This window comes from Lepus europaeus, chromosome 2 (genome assembly GCF_033115175.1).
Source record: "Lepus europaeus isolate LE1 chromosome 2, mLepTim1.pri, whole genome shotgun sequence".
Lineage (NCBI taxonomy): Eukaryota > Metazoa > Chordata > Mammalia > Lagomorpha > Leporidae > Lepus > Lepus europaeus.
In genome coordinates this window covers 98,971,198-98,988,781 of record NC_084828.1, presented here as the reverse complement: position 1 = coordinate 98,988,781, position 17,584 = coordinate 98,971,198, and positions in this window count along the sequence as shown.

Here is a 17,584-nt window from a genome sequence, read left to right as displayed (position 1 = left end):
ATAAGAAAATAAAATCAGGCCACCATTCAGATCTTTAGTAAGTATCTTTCTATGAAAAAGCCAATCCTTGCCTTTCATTTCTTGAGAAATAGACACAAATAAAAAAAAAAATAGGGAGTGGAGGTGAGATGGATACATTCCCTGTATGTGTTAATCATTTGGGTTGGAGCGGATTTGGGCACAGGTGCACGATAGACCCTTCCTGAAAGAATCAGAAATGTCAGGCAGCACAGACCTCCCTGAACTCCAGTTTTAAAATCAACTCCAAAACAGCCTGGCATGTGGGACCCAGGAAGAGCACATGGTAAAGAAAACATCAATAATATACATTGGTTTACGTCGTTCATCTCCACCTCCCAAATCAAGTCAGAAGGAATATCTCACAACATCACTTCTCATGTGAGAGGGAAGACTGGTCAAATTCTAACATCCTTCAAGGCAAAACCTTGTTCAGAAAAACACGTGAGATTTCTAAATATTTTTCCTTCTAGTTTAAAAGGGTGAATGTTTTCGATTTGTGTGGAGCGAGAGACTGGAGGTCTCTTGGGAGTCCATGCATCAAGTGTAGAGTTCTGCCCATGAGGATTAGCAACTGACAGGGGCAAATGAGAGTGAAAGAGTAGAAGGTTCAAGCACAGTTGGGTGCAAGGGGAACTGAGGAAGGAAGGAAGGAGCTGAAAGGATCAGTGGGGACTTGGAGATAGGATGGCCACTGAAAGTCAAAAGTGTTCACCAAGACGGAGCAGCGAGATCAGTAGTGAATTTTCAGTATAAAGGAGGTGACAGGTCAAAACAAACAAACCCAAAAAAGAAACCCACAGGGAAGGCAACTCGTAATTTCGCGACTGCTAGAACCCAGCGCTAAGCGAGGAAACCACAGGTCTCCCCCTAAGATTCCAGATAGCTCGTCTTCTGAGGTTCAAACACTGACTCCTCACTACTGCTTTCTTTTCAAGATGTCATTCTCCCGCCTCCACACTCACTACCAAACAAACATAGAAATCTACTACTGTTCTCCCCATGCACTCCATTTTCTTCCAATCTGAGAGCCATTTGTGTGTATAATTGAAAATTAGCAGTGCAGCTGTTTGAAGAGAGTAATTTATCACAGCGCATTGTTCGTGCCTGACACTTTAGACCTGGCTCTAACAAGCCAGTGGTTGCTGGGGGTTGAGCTACAGAAAGTGATTCGGCTGTAATGCTGCGTTTCCCCTGCTTTGTTGCTAATTGTAGCCTCTTTTTCTCCATTGAATTGGGAGTTGAGTAAAAGAGCTTGTTTGCTCTGTGCGGTGAGGCTGCCAGGGCCGCTTGGGCTATTATCACAAGATACTCTTGATCTTTTGAAAAGCAGGAAATAGAATTTTTCTCCAACAGGGAAAGTAATTTGCGATGCGTCCATTAGTTCTTCATTAAAGCAAGATTAAATTGCACGGCAAATCACATCTGTGTTTGGATGATTAAAGGGTGGCATTTTAGAGGCCAAAACTAATTACTAGTCAAAATGAATGGGAGTGAAAAAACAGTCATGTTTTTACATTAGATAGTGTGGCTTGTAATTAGATTCAAGCTAATTCCACTATTTCTTCTCTTTTAATGAGATGAGCCTGTCCTCATCTTTTTCTAGGCCATGCTAACAGCCCCAAATGTATAATTTTGATAATACTAAGAGTTTACTTTATTGAAATTTCTTTGCTACCTGCCACAAGTGACTATTCTCTCCAGTGGTACTTCATTATATAGAAACACAAGCTACTTGGCGATACAGTTTACAATAAAAGTCATTCCTAGAGGAAAAAGAGTAATTTTAAATGAATATGTATAAACATATATGTATAAACATATATGTATATTTTTAAGTATTATTGAAATTATCCACCTCCAGTCATTTGTGCAAAACAGATCCTATTCAGTCGGGGCAACAAGAACAGTGTCTACAGCACGGAGGATGGGGCAAGTAAGGTATTTGCTTGTGACCATGTGTTGAAGAGTTTCAAAAGCAGAGTATGTTTGGGTTTTGTTGTCTCTGTCTTGTGATATAATTTCTCTCATGTTTCCTGTGCATTGAAGCCTTATTTCTTGATTAAGTCATGTTATGGTGGGTTTATTTTCACTAAAAGAAAAATTAGAAATTAACAGCAGAGCGTTAGAGAAATGAAAAACAAAATTGAAAACTCTTTAAGCAAATCAGTATTTCTCAAAAGGAGGTTAAATTTTCTCTCAATAGTCTACTTCACATTTTGATCCTATGAAATGGTCATTTCTGGTTAAAAAAAAAACACTACAAATCATATTTAGATGATTCAAGCCGTTATTAAAGGAAAAAAGAAATGAGCATTTACTCTGCACTAGATGCTCTTAGACATATCTTGCCTTATCAGAAACCCCTCAGCAGGACCAGAATCCACGGGGCTCTCTGGACATAGTTTTTGAATACCCAGCTTTTGTAACCTAGCACCCTTTCTGGCAGTGGAATCAATGAATGATTACCAAATGGAGGTGAACGAATGAATGAATGAATTAGAAACAATCTTTACTAGTTTAACTTTTCCTCAACACTTGTTCAGTGAAATTTCTGAGACATGGGCTGTTCTTGAGGTAATATTGTCACAGTGTACAGCATTTTGAAACATGTGTACATGGGGTTTAAGAGTAGCATCATACAGAGATAGGAAGAGCACATGAACCTAATAATTGTACCAATCACATGGATCTTCCATTAGCAACCATTTGTCTGTGTACTCACTTATTCGTTCATCCCACTTTCAGCTGAATTTTGGTAGGTTAATCGAATTCTTGAACTTTCATGTAACCAACACTTTCTACATGATATTTCCTAAGACAACAATAATTCCTATTCCAGTTCCTATTTTGTATCTGTTTTTCTAGTCCAGTTTCCTATTTATACATCTTATCACAAAAATGTCACAATGGCACAGACAGGCATTCAAAAGACTTCCATAGCACAAAGCAGGAGAAGTACAAAGCAACAGATAGAGGCGGTCGCAGCAGAGTTGTTTGTGTACTGGTGGTTCATGTGTGAGGCACTTCAAAGTGCAGATGATCCTTAGATATGATTTCACTTGATACCAATTCAAAAAAATGGCTAAACCAGAGTCCGTGATCCCTGGTTCCATGTGAATGAGTGGGTACTAATTGGTGCTTTTGTGATTCATATCAGGAGAGGTGACTGACTTTGAATGGTCCCTCAACCAAGTGTTGCTAGAAAGATGCATGTTGCCAACACCCTTCACTGAGAGCCCATGGAGAGCTCCTGTCCAGTGAGCTTTGGAGTAATGCATGAAAGAGGCAGGAGACAGGTGTCTTACCTCTCGGGAGTTTGAGCTGAGGCTCTTCCTTGGTAGGTTTTGTTTTTTGTTTTTGTTTTTTTTTGTTTTTTTTTTTTTTGACAGGCAGAGTAGACAGTGAGAGAGAGAGACAGAGAGAAAGGTCTTCCTTTACCATTGGTTCACCGTCCAATGGCCACTGCGGTCGGCGCACTGCGGCCGGCGCACCACGCTGATCTGAAGCCAGGAGCCAGGTGCTTCTCCTGGTCTCCCATGGGGTTCAGGGCCCAAGCACTTGGGCCATCCTCTACTGCACTCCCGTGCCATAGCATAGAGCTGGACTAAAAGAGGGGCAACCGCAATAGAATCCAGCGCCCCGACCAGGACTAGAACCCGGTGTGCCAGAGCTGCAGGCGGAGGATTAGCCTAATGAGCTGCGGTGCCAGCTCTTCCTTGGTAGTTTTAAAAATAACTTAGCAGTTATCACTCATATTAAATCTCTTCTTTATGATTGAAATCCTTGAAATATATAAAATGACAGTATCAGCTATCATTCTACAAATAATTTATTAAGGGACTACTGTGTGGCAGACACTGTTCTAGGCACTGGGGATATGGCAGTGACTAAAGCAAAGTTCTACCTTCCTTGACCCTGTAAAACAATGGAACAAACAGCAGCAATAACTGAGCAATTGTTTTAAATAAAGACTGAGAGCCCTGTGGCATAGTGGGTAAAGCCACTGTCTATAGTGCTGGCATCCCATATGGGTGCTTGTTTGAGTTTCGGCTTCTCCATGTCCAATCCAGCTCTCTGCTATGGCCTGGGAAAGCAGTGGAAGATGGCTCAAGCTCCTGGTTCCTGGCTTCAGATGGGTGCAGGACCAGTCGTTGCAGCCATTGGGGAGTGAACCAAAGGATGGAAGGCCTCTCTCTCTCTTTCTCTCTCTCCCCCTTTCTTTCTGCCTCTCCTTCTGTCTGTGTAACTCTGACTTTCAAATAAATAAATAAATATTTAAAAAAAAAAAAAAGAAAGAAAATGAACATCCTGGAAAGACTGATTGCCCAAGTCCTTCAGCCCCTGCACCCGCATGGGAGACCTGTAAGAAGCTCCTGGCTCCTGGCTTTAGATCGGCACAGCTCCAGCCATTGTGGCTATCTGAGGAGTGAACAAGCAGATGGAATCTCTCTCTCTCTCTCTTTCTCTCTCTCTCTCTCTCTCTTTCTCTCTGCCTCTCCTCTGTGTGTAACTCTTTTAAATACATAAATAAATCTTAAAAAAAAAAAAAAAGGACCGAGAGGCCTTGAAAACACAACATACCGGAGAAACAGTTGGGGCTTACCGAGTATAACACATCTACTGTGACTTCTTTATGAAGTTCAATTCAGGTGCAAAAGTAGTTGCAGGGGTGGGTGTTGTGCTGTAGAGGGCCAAGTCTCTGCCTTGGTTATGCACATCGATATCACAGTGCCACTTCAAGTCTCAGCTACTCACTTCCGGTACACGGTCCTGCTAATTCTGGGAAGACAGCAGATGATGGCTCAGGTACTTGGGTCTCTGCCACCTGCATGGAATACGCTGATGGAGTTTTGGTCAGACCTGGCTATTGAAGGCATTTAGAGAATGAACCAGTAGGTGAAAAATATCTCTCTCTCTCTCTCGCTCTCACTCTCACTCTCACTCTGTCTTTTCCCCTCTCTTTCACTCTGTCACTCTGCCTTTTAAACAAACAGATCTTTTTAAAAACTTTACAAAGTTGTGTTTTTTTTTCATCACTCCCACTTACCTCAGCTCACCTGGGACTATAACCAAATGAATCTTGAAGAGGGTAGAAGAATAAGTGTGTTCTTGATGGGAAGCTACTGGTTGAGTGGGAAGAAGCAATGAAACACCTCCTCTTAGCTGCCGCTAGCTTCTCAAGGGCAGTAAGCTAGTTGGGAAAGGCAGATCTCTATATACAGTCAACCTGGAAATAGGCAGTGAATCAGAACTTAACGATACCTATATTCTAAAAAACTCAACAAATGATTCTTAGGCCAAGTTGGCAGAACAGCAGAATCTTATTTGTTGAGCCCACCATGAGTCTTCCTCAGCACTGCTCTTTGGAGACACAGCATGGCTGCTGGGAAAACCCAGCCACAAGATTTTGTGCTGTGTTTTTTCCAATGACCTGCTTCCTAGAGGAGAAATACTTGTTAGGTCAGGTACTAGTATTGCTCAAAATCCTGAAGCCATTCACATACAATTATTTCCCAATTATTGGCTTAATCAGAAGGACCATGAGGATGAATAACTATTCTGTACATCCTCAGAGAACACAGGGGCAGAAGCCTTAAATTGTAGTATGAGTAACTTATTTTAGAGACACTTCTTTCAATGTAGGATTAAAATGCCTGACTAAGTCCCAAAAGGACAAATATCATATGTTCTCCCTGATCTGTGATGACTAATTGAGCACCTAAAAGGAAACCTGTAGAAGTGAAATAGACACAATGAGAAACAATGACTTGATCAGCCCTTGTCCTGACTGTCGAGGAACAACTTACTATTTTATTCCTTTTAGTATTTTTTTGTTCTACTTAATACCATTGATTGAACTCTTTAATTAACACACAATTATTCTTAGGTGTTTAAGTTTAACTGAAAACTGATCTCTGTTAAATATAAGAGTGGGAATAAGAGAGGGAGGAGATGTACAGTTTGGCACATGCTCACTCAGACTTACCCCTAATGGTAGAGCTAGAAATGTGCCAGGGGATTCCAATTCAGTCCCATCAAGGTGGCATGTACCAATGCTATCTTACTAGTCAAAGTGATCAATTTAAGTTCATAATTGATCATAATGATAGGATTAAGTGTCAAAGGGATCACATAAACAAGACTAGTGTCTGCTAATACTAACTGATAGAATTAAAAAGGATAGAACAATCCAACACAGGAAGTGGGATACACAACAGACTCATAGAAGGGCAGATGTCCTAAACAGCCCACTGGCCTCAGAATCAGCCCTTAAGGCATTTGGATATGGCTAAAAAGCCCATGAGAGTTTCTCAGGCATGGAAAGCCAAGACACTGTGGCAAAAAAACAAAACAAAACAAAACAAAAACCTAAATGAAAGATCTCTGTGAGTGAGATCCCAGAGGAAAGAAGGGACCATCAAAGAAGGAGAAGGTACCTTTCTCTGAAGGGAGGAGAGAACTTCCACTTTGACTATGGCCTTGTCTAAATTAGGTCAGAGTTTGTGAACTCAAGAGGCTCTCATAGCCTTGGCAGTTCATGACAAGAACCCTGGGTGATTACTGACGTCATAAATAAGAGTGTCAATTATTAAATCAACAACGGGAGTCACTGTGCACTTGCTCCCCATGTAGGACCTCTGTCCTTAATGTGTTGTACTATGCAAATTAACGGTAAAACTAGTCTACTCTTCAAAGAGTACTTTTTACTTATGTCTCTGTGTGGGTGCAAACTGTTGAAATCTTTACTCAATATGGAGTTGATCTTCTGTATATCAAGATAATTGAAAATGAATCTTGATGAAGACTGAGATGGGAGAGGGAGTGGGAAATGGGATGGTTGTGGGTGAGATGAGGTTATGGGGGAAAAATTGCTATAATTCTAAAGGTGTACTTTGGAAATTTATAAGTAAAATAATAAATAAAAGTTTTAAAAAAATAAAATGCCTGGCTATAGGGGTGGGGGTAGAATTCAATTAACAGTGGACAAGGACTATGTCCCTCACCTTGAACCCTAACTGTTTGAATAGATTCAAAACCACAGACAAGGACAAAGACTTTTAAAACAGCTACTTGGATTACTTCTTTTGTAAAAATCAGAAATTTCCCTTCGATCTATTAGTCTGTCAAGGAGTAGAGGAGTAAGAAAAGGAAATGGAAAAGACAATTTACCTAGGTAAGTCTGAGAATTTTCTTACACTAACTCTAAGAAAAATTTAGTCACAGTGGAACTGTTGGCAAATCTCAAGGGAAAGAGCTTTTTTTAAAGATTTATTTAGGAAAAATAGAGTTACAAATGGAGAGAGAGAGAGAGAGATCCTCCCTCTTCTGGTTCACTTCCTAATTATCGCAATGATCAGGCCTGGACCTGGCTGTGGACAGACACCAGGAGCTTCATCCACGTCTCCAACGTGAGTGGCAAAGCCCCAAGCACTCAGGCCATCTTCTGCTGTTTTTTTTTTTTTGTTTTGTTTTGTTTGTTTTTTTTTTTTTCAGAAACATTAGCAGGGAGCTGGATCGGAAGTGGGGCAGCCAGGACATGAACTGATGCCCATATGAGATGCTGGAATCACAGGTGGCAGCTCAACCTGCTAAGCCACAACACAGCCCTCAAGAGAAAGATCTGATTTTTTTTTAAACTCTGAAAGTCAGAGTTTCAAAAAGTGGGGAAGAGAGAGAAAAATCTCCATTTGCTGGTTCACTCCCAAATGATCATGATGGTCAGGTTTGGGCCAGGCTGAAGCCAGGTGCCTGGAACTCTACCCAGGTCTCCCATGTAGGTAGCAGGGGCCCAAGAACTTGAGCCATTTTCTTCTGGGGAAATATCTTAAAGATCAACCTGCATGAGGACAGACTGAGTGGGAACAGGGAAGGCAGTTTGTTTATTTATTTATTAAGATTTATTTATTTGAGTTACAGAAAGGCAGAGGCAGAGAGAGAAAGAAAAGAGGTCTTCCATCTGCTGATTTACTCCCCAGATGGCTACAACAGCCAGAGCTGGACTGATCTGAAGCCAGGAGCCAGGAACTTCTTCCTGGTCTCCCATGTGAGTGCAGGGGTCCAAGGACTTGGGCCATCTCCTACTGCTTTCCTAGGGCATGGCAGAGAGCTGGATTGGAAGTGGAGCAGCAGGAACTTGAACTGGTGCCCCTATGGGATGCTGGCACTGCTGGTGGTGGCTTTACCCATTATACCACAACGCCAGCCTGGGGGAAGGCAGTTTATACATGTGGAATTACTGTTTAAAGTAATGGCAGTCAAAAGTGCCCCTATCGTTTTAGTCCTCCTTGCTAGCACCACTTACATGATCTTTTACATGGATTTATTTTTTGCCAAAAAATTGTATGTAAACAACAGATGTGAGTATGTGTGTAATATAGGGCTACAGGTATATATTTCAGTGTGCATGTATAAAACCCTAAATAGAATTATGATAGGGTGAAAAAGATTTATGTCTAAAAGTTTGTGGGAAATCAATTAGAGAGAAGTTTATTTTGGTGCAAAAAAAAAAAAAAGCATAAATGTATGCACAGTCTTTCCAGGATGAGCATTTTCTCTTCCTGGTCTCCCACGCAGGTGCAAGGCCCAAGCACTTGGGTCATCCTCCACTGCCTTCCCGGGCCACAGCAGAGAGCTGGACTGGAAGAGGAGCAACCGGGACTAGAACTGGCGCCCATATGGGATGCTGGCGCCACAGGCGGAGGATTAACCAAGTGAGCTACAGCGCCGGCCCCTTTCTTTTTTTTAAGATTTATTTATTTATTTGAAAGTCAGAGTTACACAGACAGAAGGAGAGGCAGAGAGAGAGAGAGGCCTTCCATCCTTTGGTTCACTCCCCAAATGGCTGCAACGACTGGTCCTGCACCCATCTGAAGCCAGGAACCAGGAGCTTGAGCCATCTTCCACTGCTTTCCCAGGCCATAGCAGAGAGCTGGATTGGACATGGAGAAGCCGAAACTCAAACAAGCACCCATATGGGATGCCAGCACTATAGACAGTGGCTTTCTTTACCCACTATGCCACAGTGCCAAACCCCAGGATATGCATTTTCCATGAACAATGTGAAGACCCCCTGTACTATATCCAGCTGTTAACACTGGGTTAATAATGGGAAGAGGAGCAAATATAATAGATATTCTGGTTTGGGTTTGATTTTGCTTTTTTCACTTTTGACTTGAATTAACAGCTTACAATGTCTATGGTTTACGTTTTTGCTTTAAGAGCTGAAGGAGAGAAGTTTGTCTCCAAGACTAATAATATCCTGTGTCCCAAGCATTTGATTAGGTTCAAATTTGGAATGATCTCCACCAGTTCATTTATTGATGCTCTGGGGGAAATTTTCAGGAAGCAAACCCCTCCCCCATGAAAACTCCACTACTGAACTGGGCCTTCTGCAAGCCCAACCCAGAGTCAAAGTCAGAACAGACGTAACTGAGCCTGAGACAGGGACCCAACTGCTTCCACTACACAGAACCAACACGGGCCCTACAGAAGTGCTCTACCATGATCTGCTCCTGAAAATCAGCCTGCAGTTAACAATATTCTTCCCTTCAAAGTCACTTTCATAACACTTGCATAGCTGAAAAAGGGCAAATGTGCACAGAATAAAAAATAAGCCAAGAAAGGAATGACATAGGATGGCTCAACCATTGTGGGAACAGGGGACAGAAAGAGAACTCCGATGTATTTCAAAATGTCACACAGAGTCAAAGAACATTACACAGACCATAGATTCTACTGGTCGTTGGCAGATTGGGCTGAGAAAGAAATGGCTGGGTCAGCACTGTTGTGCAGAAGTGCAATGGACTCTTCACTTCTTTGATCTCTTTCTCACAGTTCTTTGTCTAGCGGCTGAGGAAACTGAGTGAACTAATTTAATGTTAACATTTTCAAGTTATAAAATTCAGTTAAAATTAAGACATAAGTCTATCAAACACAATTTACCTATACGTTCTTCTTGACACACAAATTTCTCCTAAAAGAAGCTACTGCTTTATGTAAATAAACTGATAATGATGATAATACAATTGTATTAATTTAATTAATCGTGATATTGGTAAACTAACTCCCAAAACAGTTTTGTCCTCTTTGCAGTAGACACATGGAGTCTGGGAAAAAGAAATGCTCAGGGGCCGGCGCTGTAGTGCAGCAGGTTAAAGCTCTGACCTGAAGCGCAGGCATCCCATATGGGCGCCAGTTCTAGTCCTGGCTGCTCCTCTTCTGATCCAGCTCTCTGCTATTGCCTGGGAAAGCAGTAGAAGATGGGCCAAGTCCTTGGGTCCCTGCACCTACATGGGAGACCCCAAGGAAGCTCCTGGCTTGAGATCGGTGCAGCTCCGGCTGATGTGGCTATCTGGGAAATGAACCAATGGATGGAAGACCTCTCTTTCTGTCTCTACCTCTCTCTGTAACTCTGTCTTTCAAATTAATAAAATAATCTTTCAAATTAATAAAATAAATCTTTTTTAATAAAAAAAGAAATGCACAATAACCTTATCAAATGTGAAAGAAATTACAGCAAATTGTTTTTTAAAAATAAAAAAATTAGCCAGCACTGTGGCATAGTGGGTAAAGCTGCAGCCTGCAACTCTGGCATCCAATATAGGCACAAGTTCAAGTCCTGGCTGCTCCACTTCTGATACAACTCTGTGCTGATGACCTGGAAAAGCAGTAGTCTATGACTCAAGTGCTTGGGCCCCTGCCACCCAGGTAGGAGACCCAGATGAATCTCTTGGCTCCTGGCTTAGAACTGCCCTAGCCCCATCCCCAACCATTGTGGACATTTGCAGAGTGAACCAGCAGATGGAAGACCTCTCTGGTCCCTCTGTCTGACTGTCTTTCTCCCTCTGTAACTCTGACTTTCAAACACATCAATAAAAGCCTTAAAAATAAATAAATAAATAAAATATAACAAAATTATCTATACTCCATCATTCAGACATAACCACCCTTACTGTTTATTTCCTTTCATCCTTTTTTATGTAATGTTTTATTTGTGAAAAACTCAACTGATGTTGTGCTAATTTTTGCCTTTGCTTAAAAATCTTTAAAGGTAACATCAGCAAAAATAATGAGAATAAAAGAAGTGTTCTTTAACAAATGATGGTACCAAAAGCAATTCTAAGTAGCCTTTAAGAATAATAAAAGAGATCTGTATGAATTGACTTGTAAAGTTGCCCAAGGATGGAAAGCCAAGACATTGTGGCAAAAAATGACCTAAATGAAAGATCTCTGTGAGTGAGATCCCAGAGGAAAGAAGGGGCCATCAAAGAAGGAGAAGGTACCTTTCTCTGAAGGGAGGAGAGAACTTCCACTTTGACTATGGCCTTGTCTAAATTAGGTCAGAGTTTGTGAACTCAAGAGGCTTTCATAGCCTTGGCAGCTCATGACAAGAGCCTCGGGTGGTTACTGACATCATAAATAAGAGTGTCAATTATTAAATCAACAACGGGAGTCACTGTGCACTTGCTCCCCATGTAGGACCTCTGTCCTTAATGTGTTATACTATGCAAATTAACGGTAAAACTAGTCTTCAACAGTACTTTTTACTTATGTCTCTGTGTGGGTGCAAACTGTTGAAATCTTTACTCAGTATAGAGTTGATCTTTTGTATATGAAGATAATTAAAAATGAATTAATGAAGAATGGGATGGGAGAGGGAGTAGGAGATGGTATGGTTTGCGGGTAGGAGGGTGTTTATGGGGGGAAAAACCACTATAATTCTAAAGTTGTACTTTTGAAATTTATATTTATTAAATAAAAGTTTCCTGTTAAAAAAGTTGCCTAAGATGTGTGATAAAGTGGAAAATGAAGTACAGAATAACAGGGAGCCTATAATCCTGTCAAAACTAACAGGAAACTGCCTTGGGGTTATGTGTAGACATGTATATGTGCATGGCTCTCTCTCCTGTAGGTGCATGTGTGGGCATACAGGAAAGGCTGGAATAGCAGTTGTCTTTGGGATGGAGATAAAATGCGCTATTTTATACACTTATTTATATAGTATAATTTTTTATAGTAAGCGTATTTTGAAAAGTTTTGGAAAAATGAAATTAAAAGATAAGCCTATTTTGTTGCAAACATTTTTAAATCCATTCATGCTTATTTTATTTTTATTTTAAGATTTATTTCTTTGCTTGAGAGGCAGCATTACAGAGCGAGGGATAGACAGAGAGAGAGGTCTTCCATCCACTGGGTTGCTCCCCAAATGGCCACAAAGGCCAGAGCTGGGCAGATTCAGAGCCAGGTGCTTCTTCAGGATCTCCCACGTGGGTTCAGTGTCCCAAGTACCTGGGCCATCTTTCACTAGCTTTCCCAGGCCATCATCAGGGAACTAGATCAGAAGTAGAGCAGCTGGAACTCAAATTGGCACCCATATGAGATGCTAAACCTACTGTGCCACAGCACCAGCCCCTGTGCTTGCTTTTTTTATTATACATGTTTTCCCTGAACTTCTGAAGATCCTTCATATGTGTTATCAAATGTATGTGCACGTGTCCCCACTCCAAATTCGTACATCAAAACCTCACCCTGGGGCCAGTGCTGTGGTGCAGCAGGTATATATAGATATATCCCCAGATATAACCCTATATTACACACATACGCACTTCTGTTGTCTACATGCAATTTTTTGGCAAAAAAAAAAATACTATATTATCCATGTATATGATCATGTAACTTGTGCTAGTGAGGAAAATTAAAATGATACGGGCACTTTTGACCTCCATTACTTTAAACAGTAATTCCGGAAGGAAGACATCTCTCTCTCTGCCTCTGCCTCTCTGTAACTTTACATTTCAAATAAATAAATCTTGAAAACAAAAAGAAAAAAAGAAATCTCACCTTCAGTGTGGTTGTACTTGGAGTAAGGAAGTAATTAATTTTAAATGAGGTCATAAGGGTGGGGACCTCATTCAACAGAATCACTGTCCTTATAATTATGTCACCAACAAGCTCACTGACACACCTGCGCTCTTTCTCTCTCTCTCTGCCTGCACCAAGGAAAGATCATATGAGGGCTTAGAGAGAAGATAGCCCTTTACAAGCTAGGAGAACAGTCTTCATCAGAAACTGGATTTTATCAGAAACTTGATCTTAGATTCAAACTTCCAGAAGTGTTAAATTTAATTTGTTTAAGTCACCCTGTCTATGGGATTTTGTTATAGCAACCAGAGCACATTAAGATAATGCATTTCTTTTTTGGGAAAAAAAAAAAAAGCAGTGAGAGGATGGGTAGTTGGATATTTAGCCGAGGGTTATGATAGCACCGGGGATATCCACATGCCCAGTTCGAGGCCCAGTTCCACTCTTAATTGCAGGTTCCTGCTGGTGTATATTCTGGGAGACAGCAGATGATGGCCTGGGTACCTGGATCGCTATCACCTTTGTGGGGGACCTAGATGAACTTTCTGGCTCCTGAATGCTGCCTGACCCAGCCACAGCAGTTGCAGGTATATGGAGAACTGATCTAGTGGTCGGGAACTTGTGTGCAATCTCTCTTTGTCTCTCTGCCTTCCAAATAAAATTTTTAAAGTAAATTAATAAATTCTTTGATAAATAAAGAAAAATGACTTTTTAAAGAGATTTATTTATTGGAAAGAGTCACAGAGAGGCAGAGGCAGAGAGAGGAGAGACAGAGAGAGACAGAGAAAGAAGTCTTTCATCCCCTGGTTCACTCCCCAGGATGGCCGCAACAGCCAGAGCTGCGCTGATCCAAAGCCAGGAGCCTCTTGTGGGTCTCCCACATGGGTGCAGGGACCCAAGGACTTGAGCCATCCTCTACTGCCTTTCCAGGCCATAGCAGAGAGCTGGATTGGAAGTGAAACAGCTGGAACTTGAACCAGCGCCCACATGGGATGCTGCCTCTGCAGGCGGCAGCTTTACCAGGTATGCCACAGTGCCAGCCCCTGAAAAATAACTTTTAAAAAGTAATTCTTGGTGCCGGTGCTGTGGCATAGTGGGTGAAGCACTGCCTGCAGTGCTGGCATCCCAAATGGGTGCTGGTACGACTCCCAGCTGCTCCACTGTCAATCCAGCTCTCTGCTGTGTCCTGCAAAAGCAGTAGAAGATGGGCCAAGTCCTTGGGCCCCTGCGCCCATGTGGGAGACCCCGAAGAAGCTCCTGGCTCCTGGCTTCGGATCAGCACAGCTCTGGCCATTGTGGCCAACTGGAGAATGAACCAGTGGATGGAAGTCTTCTCTCTCTCTCTCTCTCTCTCTCTGCCTCTCCTCTCTCTGTGTAACTTTCAAATAAATAAATAAATCTTTTTTAAAAAAGTAATTCTTTTCAATGGTAAAAATACTGAGGAAAAACAGAATTTTCCACAAATTTCACTCCCCTAGGAAAAGCCATTGTTAAATACAGAATCTTCCTGTCTTTCCTCTATGCATACAAAGGTATTTCTTACCACTATGAGTCTATATTTTCCGTTTGTTTTAAAATTTGTTGTTTTAAAAATACATAATAGGGGCCAGGCTTTGTGGCATAGCAGGTTGATCCACTGCGTGCAGCACTGGCATTCCATGTGGGCTCCACTTCTCATTCAGCTCCCTGCTAATGAGCCTGAGAATGCAGTGGAGAATGGCCTGTGTGTTTGGGCCTCTGCACCTACCTGGGAGACCCAGAGGAATCTCCTGGCTCCTGGCTTTGGACCGGCACAGCTCTAGTCATTGCAGCCATTTGGGGAATGAATAAGTGGATGGAAAATACCTCTCTCTGTCTCTCCCTCTCTCCTTCTGTAACTTCATCCTTCAAATAAATACAATAAATCTTTAAAATAATAATAACTTTTTATCCTTTAATATTCTTACTTAATAATATGAGGGAAGCTCATACAGTGCATAAAAATGAACATTATGAAAAAGCTGTGCAGAGATTTCAAAAAATTTTAACACCAAAATAAACTGCAATAACCTGTTATAATATGCTTGAACAGATTGTAGTTTGAGGCTTGAAGAAGGATGAAGCATAAGAGCGCTTTAAGAGTGCCTATCAGGGCCGGCGCCGTGGCTCAACAGGCTAATCCTCCGCCTTGCGGCGCCGGCACACCGGGTTCTAGTCCCGGTCGGGGCACCGATCCTGTCCCGGTTGCCCCTCTTCCAGGCCAGCTCTCTGCTGTGGCTAGGGAGTGCAGTGGAGGATGGCCCAAGTGCTTGGGCCCTGCACCCCATGGGAGACCAGGAGAAGCACCTGGCTCCTGCCATCGGAACAGCGCGGTGCGGAGTGCAGTGGAGGATGGCCCAAGTGCTTGGGCCCTGCACCCCATGGGAGACCAGGAGAAGCACCTGGCTCCTGCCATCGGAACAGCGCGGTGCGCCGGCCGCAGCGCGCTACCGCGGCGGCCATTGGAGGGTGAACCAACGGCAAAAGGAAGACCTTTCTCTCTGTCTCTCTCTCTCACTGTCCACTCTGCCTGTCAAAAAAAATAAAATAAAAATAAAAAAAAAGAGTGCCTATCAGAACAATATGAATTCTGCTAAAATTGAAACAAGAACAAAATTGATGATGAAGCTTGAGTGGAACAATGGCGAAATCATTGATGCTTTATGAAGTTTATGGGAACAACGTCCCAAAGAAATCAGTAGTTTACAAATGGATAACTTGTTTTAAGAAGAAATTCCATCACCAAGTCGTGTCCCAGCTACTCCACTTCTGATTCAACACCCTGATAATGGACCTGAAAAATACTTGGGCCCCTGCCACCCATGTAGGAGACCAGAATGAAGCTCCTGGCTCCTGACTTTGGCCTGGCTTAATCCTGGCTGTTGTAGTCATTTGAGGAGTGAACCAGAGGATTGACAATCTCTCTCATTCTCTCTGTCTCTCCATCTCCCCCTGTGTGTAATTTTGCCTTTTAAAATTCACAAATCAAACTTTTGAAAAAAGAAGAAGGAATGAGATGAAGCTGAAGATTCCTGAAGGTGCAGACCACCCAAATCAATGTGCAAGAAAAAATTAATCTTGTTTGTGCCCTATTAGAAGACTGATGACTAACAGCAGAAACAATAGCCAACACCATAGACTTGTCAACTGATTCAGTTTACACAATTCTGGTTGAAAAAAATAAAGTGGAACAAGCTTTTTGCTCAATGGGTGCCAAAACTGTTGTGTCCAGATCAGTGGCAGATAAGAGAGGAGCTTTCAATGGAAGTTTTAAACAAGTGGGATCAAGATCCTGAAGCATTTGTTTGAAGAATTACAACAGAAGATGAAACATGGCTTTACCAGTAGGATCCTGAAAACAAAGCACAATCAAATCAATGGCTACAAAGAGGCAGAAGTGATCGGTCAGAGCAAAATCAGCCTGGTCAAGAGCAAAGGTCATGGCAGCAGGTTTTTTGGGAGGCTCAGGCATTTTGCTCTGTTATAGTTAAAAAAATTTTTTTTTTACTTCCTGGAGGGCCAAAGAATAACATCTGTTTTATGAGTGTTTTGAGAAAGCTTTAAGAGGAAAACACCCAGGGGAGCGTCCCAGATGGTCCTTCTTCCCTGTAATGCTTCTGCTCATACCTCATCAAACAAGAGCAATTTTGCAAGAGTTTCAATGGGAAACCATCAGGCATCCACCTCACATTCTGATTCGACTCGTTCTGACTTATTTTTGTTTCTTAATCTCAAAAAAAAAATCTTTAAGGGATATCTGTTTTTCTACAGTTAATAATTTAAAAGACTTCATTGAGTGGTTAAATTCCAAAAAGCCTCAGTTCTTTAGAGATAAACTAAATGGCTGGTATCCTTAGAAAACTGTCTTGAAATTGGTGGAACTAATGTTTATAAAGTTCATAAGCTTTATTTCTATCTTTCAATTCCATTTTCTACACACATGTTCAGTTCCCTTGTATTTTTAATAGGTTCAGAAAAATATAGTCATACTAGAGTTTGCTGTAAATAGAAGAGACTGTATCACTGATCTTAAGAATTCCTCATCTTCCTGCAGCTTTTCTGCACCCCATTCTGATCTCTCTCCTTATACAGTGACCAGTGATGAACTGTAACACAGTGTCATAAGAAATCACCCAAAGAAAATTACTTCTATGAGCTATCTTCATATGATGTTTGTGGTTGTAGATTTTTTTCAGAGACTATCCTCTATGTATTTGTTGTATAAAGACAAGCCTGGACCTCATAAGGAAAGACTATTCAATAGGATTATTACAAGAGGAGAAAAGGGACTATTGCAACACAGGCAGTGAGGAAGGAGAAGCTCTGACTGTAAGATCTGCAAGTGTCTCAAGACCTAGGCAAAGAAACTTAGTCTTTTATGGAGAGGAGTAAACAAGGCTAGAAAGAACCAGGTGTGAGGAAGTGGAATGAAAGGTTGACAGTTTGATGTGCGTTCAGAGTCCATCTGAGAACAACTGACTCAGACAGCTGACTCAGAGGGGTGTTTGCTGGCTCAGGCTGAAGCTGGGTGGGAGATGAGACAGTTAAGAAGCATTTTGTTGCAACTGATCAATGGGGACAAGCAGTTCAGTAAATCATTTATGGTACAAATAAGGAATTTTGAGAATCTGTGTCTGGCCTTGCTACTCATATACATAAACAAGGAAGGTATCTGTGAGTCATC